This window comes from Lycium ferocissimum, chromosome 4 (genome assembly GCF_029784015.1).
Source record: "Lycium ferocissimum isolate CSIRO_LF1 chromosome 4, AGI_CSIRO_Lferr_CH_V1, whole genome shotgun sequence".
Lineage (NCBI taxonomy): Eukaryota > Viridiplantae > Streptophyta > Magnoliopsida > Solanales > Solanaceae > Lycium > Lycium ferocissimum.
In genome coordinates, this window is record NC_081345.1 from 38,463,854 (window position 1) to 38,471,917 (window position 8,064).

Genomic DNA, 8,064 nt, shown 5'->3' on the forward strand with positions numbered 1-8,064 from the left:
ATTAAATTATAGATATTTGTTTAGTTATAACTTATAAATCATCTTATTATTATGAATCAAATTAAAAAAAAAAACTTAAAATTAAATTATTTCTAAATATAAAAAAAGATACCACATACATCCATACAAATATACAAGCAATTACCTACCTCAAATTTTTGAAAAAGAAAATTAACAAAGGAAAAAGTAAATTGGGCTTATAAGACTCTTGATTTTCATCAATCCTAGATTAGGAAGTTATGCAATGAGAATTCACTCTCGTTTTTTTAACCCCTCCCCAGGAGCTCTCCGTTTTACTCCCTTGGCGACTCGAATTCATAATCTTCAGGTTGAAGGTAGAGGGTGCTTACCATTTGAGCAACCTTCTCTTGTCAATGAGAATTCGCTTCAATCTGTTTTTATGTTTTAGCAAGTCCTATGCGATGCATATATATTTAAATCAGTAAAATTTGGATAGTAAATGATTATATCAGAAAATACAATAATTCAGTTCAATTAAAAAGTTATATTATTATGGAAATCAAAAGAAAAGAAAAATATGCAAACCATGCGGAATGCCTACGTATATACAGAGAAAAGGGTGGGAAAAAAGAGGACCGGAGATTACAACAATATTCCTTCCAAAATTCAGAGAGCAGAGAAGTACGCAACCATATGGAATACCTCGAGGTAATCCGTTTAGGTATTACTCCACTTATACTCAATCTAACAATTTATTAGGGGTCGTTTGGTCGCGGACTAAATTATCTCGAGGTTATAGTTTTGGGATTATAATTTTGGACTAATTTATTCCGAAGTGGGATAAAATAATCCCTTGTTTGATGGATAAGGTGGATATTCTGAATTAAGTTTGAGAATAAATTTATATTATGTTTGGTTGAGGATATAAATTTATTCCTAAGGACCAGATTCTTCAGCTTGACTGCCTGACTAAGTGATCGACGTCACCTGTTGTTATATATAATAAAGAAAAGAAAATAGGGATAGTAATAATTTGTTTATCACTTTTATTTAATTGAATACTTTTCTTGCTGAACCTATAATTTCCATTGTTAACAACTTGTTATTATATTAATTCTAAATTAGTTATAACAATATTGAACAACTTAAATAAAATATATACTTGATCCGAAATCATTCATACAACCCCGTTAATTCAGATTGGTGTTATGACAAGAACTTTATGCATCGTTAATTATTTGTATCTAATATACATGTACATGTATACGACCATTTTCAGGGGTATTTTCCCAGTGATGAAACTGTCCCCTCAAAACTTAATTGGGAAAATGAAGAGTTGGAGCAAAGATCAGGAATTTAACTCTTAACTTCAAGAGAAGCAAAGATGGTTCCATGTCACCTCAGAAGACTAATTTTAGAAAGATCGGGAATTTTACTAACTTGCAGTTATTTTTTCCTACTTTTAATTTGGCCGTAAGTTGGAAATTGAGAGATTGGGCTCCTTTCCATTTCCGCTCTTTTCATTTTCCCCACGGTGCTACTTAAATGAGAGACACATGTCATAGTTAAGAATTAAAGGTTAGGATTTAATTGCCAAAGTAAAATCCTAATCATGGTTAGAATAACAAATATTTCCTTTATTTACTCTAAATTTTTTTTGGCAATTCCACAATTCTAGCTAAAACATTATCTCATTCATAAATATATTTAAGGTTTTCTCACTTTTCCTACTTTATTACAAGTTTTTTTTAAAACAGGTTTTGTTTCTATTTTGATACATGTACTAAACTACCAGTTTTATATTTCCCCCCTAATTCTTCTTTACATTCCTATCAAATATGAGAGAAATAGACATCACTACCTCAGTGGGAACAGTAAGACCAAATTGAATCGACATTTAATAATTAAAAAATTTAAAAATAAAAAATAATATTTGTAAATTTTAAATTAAAAAGAATTTGTAAGATGTTTTTTTTTTTTTGGTTAAAATTTGTAAGATGTTAATTCTCTTTATTTTTGCTATAACTGATAGTTATGGAATCTTTTAGCAACAAAATAGCTATAAAAATGAATAGAATAAGATTGTTCGTCGAATTAGACGATCGTAGCAAAAATAAGAGCTTGAATATCACTTGTAAATAATCCAAGGAGCATGACAAGTATAGGAACTACTTTTTCAATCAATCTTCTTTCTTTTGATTTTATTCTCAGCTGGTTTTACACAAGACCACAGAGCGAGAGAGAGCCTTCGCTTACCTGCTTAAGTGCTGCCATGTCTTAAATGTACAATGGAACAAATGTAATTATAAAAAAGTTATAACACAATTTGACAAAATATATATATTCATGATATGTGTAATTTAAAAAAAAATAAAAAAATAAAAAGAACACGCAATGGAATAGAGAGGTGAGAAAATTTTAAAATATATTTATGAATGAGATAATATTTTAGTTAGAATTGTGAAATTTTCAAAAAATTTAGAGTAAATAAGAGAAATAATTATCATCCTAACCATGATTAAGATTTTGTTTTGGGACAATTAAATCCTAACCTTTAATTCTTAATTATGACATATGTCTCTCATCTAAGTAGGAACTTGAAAAAAATGAAGGGTGTGAAAATGGAGAGGAGCCTCATCTGAAATTGAAATAAGCTTCCTGTCTAGCAACTTTCCTTTGGTCTTCACTTTCTCTTAGGGGTCGTTTGGTAGAAGGTATAAGCTGGGATATCCCAGCACTAATTTTTATACCATGTTTCGTAGAAGGTATAAATTTATCCTGGGATAAATTTATACCTTGTACCAAACATAGTACAAAAATTAGTGCTGGGATATCCCAGCTTATACCTTCTTATCCCACTTATGCTGAGATTATTTTATACCATCTTTTAGATGGTATAAAATAATCCCAATAGATGGAATAAATTAGTCCCGGGATTATAATCCCGGAATAATTTTGACTATCTACCAAACGACCCCTTAAATAATTGAGGCCTGATGGTTGCCAAGTGTTGATAATGATTATGATGGTTTACATTTGTTTTAATCTACAAACTACTAACTACGTACCACTTCCTCCGTCTCATTTTTTTTTTTTTTTTTTTGTCATGAAATTAATTTGAGTGAGTTGGAGAGAGAAAGAAATATTTGTTTAGAATTTATTGTTTGAAATAAGTCATAGATGTTTATGTATTTATAAATCATTTTATTATAAATAAAATTAAAAACTTAAATTAAATTATTCTTAAATATAAAAAGTATCTTCTTTGACTGACTAAAAAAAAAAAAAAATACCACAACCTCACCTCACCTCAAAATTTTGAAAAAGAAAACTATTCCCTCCGTCTCAAATTATTTATCGTCGTTACTAAAAATAGTTGTCTCAAATTATTTGTCATTTTAGAAGTTCAATGCACAATTAATTATTTTTTTTCATTTTACCCTTAGTTGAATTTTGTCATTAATAGAGATGACACATAAAAAGAGTAAACATTTAATGGAGAGAGAATATAACTTAGACATAAATAATGGTAGAGTAGTCAAATACGCTTCTTAATTTACAGGAGTATTTCTGAAGGGGCATGTCAAATACAAAAGAGATAAATAATTTGAGACAGAAGAAAGAAAAAAGTAAAACGGGCTTACGAGACTCTTGATTTCCATCAATCCTAGATTAGGAGGTTATGCAATATGAGAATCCACTTCAATCACTTTTTTAGTAGGTCCAATGCGATGCATATATAGTTAAATCAGTCACGTAAGTAAATTTTGGATAATAAACAGTTATAAAAAAAAAAAATCAGTTCAATTAAAAAGTTATATAATTATTATAGAAACCAAAAGGAAAGAAAAATACGCAAACCATGTGGAATGAGAAAAATACGCAAACCATGTGGAATGAGAAAAATACGCAAACCATGTGGAATGCCTACGTATTTATTACGTGAAAAAGAGAGAGAATAAAAGAGGACCAGAGTACAATAATATTCCTTCCAAAATTCAGAGAGCAAAGAAGTATGCCACCATGTGGATGCCTCGAGGTTATCTGTTTAGGTATTACTCCACTTATACTCAACCTGACAATTTATTAAGGAAATAGGTATAGTAATAATATATTTATCTTTTATTTAATTGAATACTTTTTCTTATTGAACCTATAGTTATTGCAAAAATAAAAATAAATAAAAAAGAGATTGAGCTGAATTTTCTTGTGTGTATTTCATGTGAGTATTACATCTATTTATAGTTTCTAGTGATAGGAAAAGAGAATCAGCAAAATAACAAACTGCTACTTGTCACTATTCTATAGGTCCACTCTTAACAAACTAATAATTACAAGGAATAAAATAATTTAGAAATCAAATGGCAATATTTACATCAGCCTCTATAACAATGAATATTTACACTATGGTCCTGATTCTAGAGAATTCCACACTTATGCAAGTCATGTGCTCTTTATTCCACGTGCCAATATTTTGTATGGGTCAAAATAACTTTACTCTTTTGTTGACTCATTTTTTGTCCCAGTAAGAAGAAAGACTTCGACATCAAACATCTTCTTTCAATAATAATGGAAATTGCTTCTCCGATGAACTCTTTTTTTCCGATGTATCTGTATTTCCAACACCCCACCCCCCACCCCCCTCAAATTAGAGGGGGAGGAACAAACACCCAATTTGCTTAACAAGAAACGATGAGAAGAAGGGGTAAAGGTTTTGTAAAAAAGATGGGGTGGTTGAGACGAAGATGGAAGAAAAAGAGTGAGATTAAGACATTTAGATCTTGTTGACGGACAGTGGCGATCCAAGATCCACATGCTTCGTCCGTTCATGAAAGACGAGATTTTTAGCGATATGTATCGCCTCCTGGCTGTCGAAAAATAGAGGAATGGGAAGAGAAATTGGTAGATCTAGGTCGGAGAAAAGGCGTACAAGCCATGTAAGTTTTGCTACTACACGCCTCATGGATCGGTACTCCGCTTCGGCGGAGGAGAGGGAAAGAGAGGTTTGTTTTTTAGATTTCCAAGAGATGGGTGACCCGCTGAGTGTGACATAGAAGCCCTTTGATAGATGCAACGTGAATCAGAGGCAAGTTACCCGAATTCGCAAAAGGCGAGTAATGATAGAGAAGGTGAAGAATTGAAGAAAATACCTAGACCTGGGTCGTTGAGAAGGTCACGCCCCAATTCCATGGGACGTGATGGGCACCCAACCCCACATCCGGAGCCGAGCGAACCCACAGACTCTTGTTACGCACACATTTTTTTTCAAATCTATAAGTCGGATAATCATGAAATACATATTAAAGTTGCAAGTTAGACAAAATCTGTAATTATACACAATTTATTACATAACACAAATTGACATGTCGGCTGATGGAGCCTACGGTGACAACCAACACCCACGACGCGAGAAGCTGCAAAGAGTCTCTAACACGGATCCGAGAAATCGGAAACGGACAAACCCGACTCGGCCGCACTCCGGAAAATGGAGCTTATGTCTCTCCGGGGCGTCTTCTACAATCACATCCGCTCGTCACAGAATTACTGCGCGGCGGCATGAAACGCGGCCCCGAAGGCGAGGGGGGTCGATGCGGAAAATGTCACCCGTCGTAAGGCATGCAATACAAATAAACAAACTATAAGCCCGAAGCAGACGGAACTATCAAGTAAATACATATAACTCAGTACCGGACACGTACCTTTCGAACCACAAGCTCGTACATACCACTGCTTCGCCAAGCCAAAGTGTACGGAAAATAAGGATCCCAAAATACCTAAAATGCTTAATTTGCATTCACGGACCGCATGTCCGAAGAGGTGCGTAAAATACGAGCGCACGGTGATATCACGTATCGGACGAACCGCAGAACGTCTGAGAACATTCAGATGCGATCATATATCGGACGGAATATCAAACGTACAGAATGTTCGGATGATGTCGTATATCAGACGAGTACGAACGTATGGAGTGCTCAGATGATATCATATAACGGACGAAATCGAGATATACAAATCGTACGGAATCTTGGCATACATCGGACGAGTACGGAACGTACGAAGGCTCGAGAAGTTGACATATGTCGGACGAGATCTGAGAGTGCATGTCATAATCATGAATCTCATATGTGTATGACGTGTCCCGGCCCCTCCGATGAGGGACTCGGTGAATAAGACCATGTATATAGCGAATCGGATGTCATATATGCAAATAACGTGTCCGGCCACTTTTATTAAGGGGACTGGGGAAGATAAAATCATCAATATCGGGATCATAATTACATAACGTGTCAGAGCCCTTTGTTAAGGGACTCGGTAATGTAGAGTCATGCAGATCGGAATCACATTAAACATACATAACGTGTCCGCCCTCTCTTTGCGGGTCTCGGTGGATAATATCAAATGCATCCATCCAGCCACCATCCCCGTATCATCATAAACATACGCAAATAACGTGTCGCCCCGCAAGTACGAGGGACTCGGTGAATAATGCAGAGAAGAGCACGATAACATGTCCTGGCCCGGGACTCAGTGAATCAGAATCGTATCGTGACGTACACACGAGATCATAACATGCCTTGGCCCGGGACTCAGTGAAAGATACATTGAGTCGCGCACGAGTGGAGTAGTGCAGAAACATATGCATATGAAATCGGACTCGATGAATATATACGCTTATTAACGTCGAATTCAGAACAAGTCTCGGGTTCTGCCGAGTTAGCATCGGAGAGTTATAAGCAGTTAACGTATAGAAACCTCTTCGGACTTTCCAGGCGATCCGGGGTCGTGTACGGAGAACATTAAGACTTACAGAGAATATTCATATCAAATCATTCGTATCGGAGCGTTTATATTCAGATAGTCGAACCAGAATGCTCATATCAAGAGTTACGAATATTTATAACAAACTCAGAACATTAGTCAAAAGTTTCTATTAAGAATTGTACGGAAATAAGACAAATAAAGCAATATACATAGGTCTCGGGTGTTGTGGGCCCACCTCGGATCAAATCGGTAAAAACCTAAAAATGTGGTCATTATGTCTCGTTACATTAACCTCAAAGATTTCAAGTCATTCAGGTTCCATTTTTCAAGAGTTACGAACATTTGAACATTTATTTATAAAGCATAACTCATTTAATTCAATACTACGAGCGAATAGTAACCAAATTCAAACTCGAATTTCTAGAATTAGAGTGGCCCCGAGCACACACGTTCGAAGCCTATGACGTCTAAGACATGCCGGAGAAGGAAGGGAAAGCCTTACATGCAGCACTACGCTACGCTCCAATTCAGTCCCAAGTTCGAAATCTGCACTTTGGTCCTTATTTACCGATTCACGATGTTACACCTCGCATTTTTGCACATTCGAATATCCGGTCAATGGCGAGAAGTCAAGGACGGTATGTTCTAGAATTATTTTAATGCATTAGTAGATTATGAACATTATTTATGGACGTTGGTAGTATGGAAGTAATGAGAAAGGTTAAGAGTAAAAAAGAAAATTCGGAAAAGGGTTCATGGAAAATATCGCGGAGGACTAAGGGCAAAATGGGAATTTCACAAAAAATATTAAGAATGCAATTGGAGGGCCCTTGGCCGTGTGGCATGCCCCTATGTGTCCACATTTTTAATGTAATGGGAGTTAATTATATACATGTGTGGACAAAGCTTGCAAGAGAAGCCAACCAAGTCATCTTTTATGACTTAGATAATTTCTAGAAAAATTAAGAGAAAAATCTAGAAATTTGGAGTAAAATGAGGAGGCATGGCCGGCCATGTGACCAGCCATGTGCCAAATATTTAGGCATATATACGTATACTTCATGAAGAGTAAGACAAGAGAAATACGATTTCAACTCTAGAAAAATCAAGAAAGTTGAAGAACAAAAAAAAGAGAGGACGGCCAAGGATAGGGGGAAAGACGACATTTTAATTTTGATCATGGAAAGTATTTTCCTCTAGTTTTCATACTAATTGAGATGTCCTCATACGTATGGAGTGGTTGTTGGAGGAAGGAAACCATTTGTTTTGCATGGAACAAGGCTTGAGAGGAAAGTTGGGAGGTGAGAGGTAAGGTCTAATCTTATTTTTCATATCCATGCA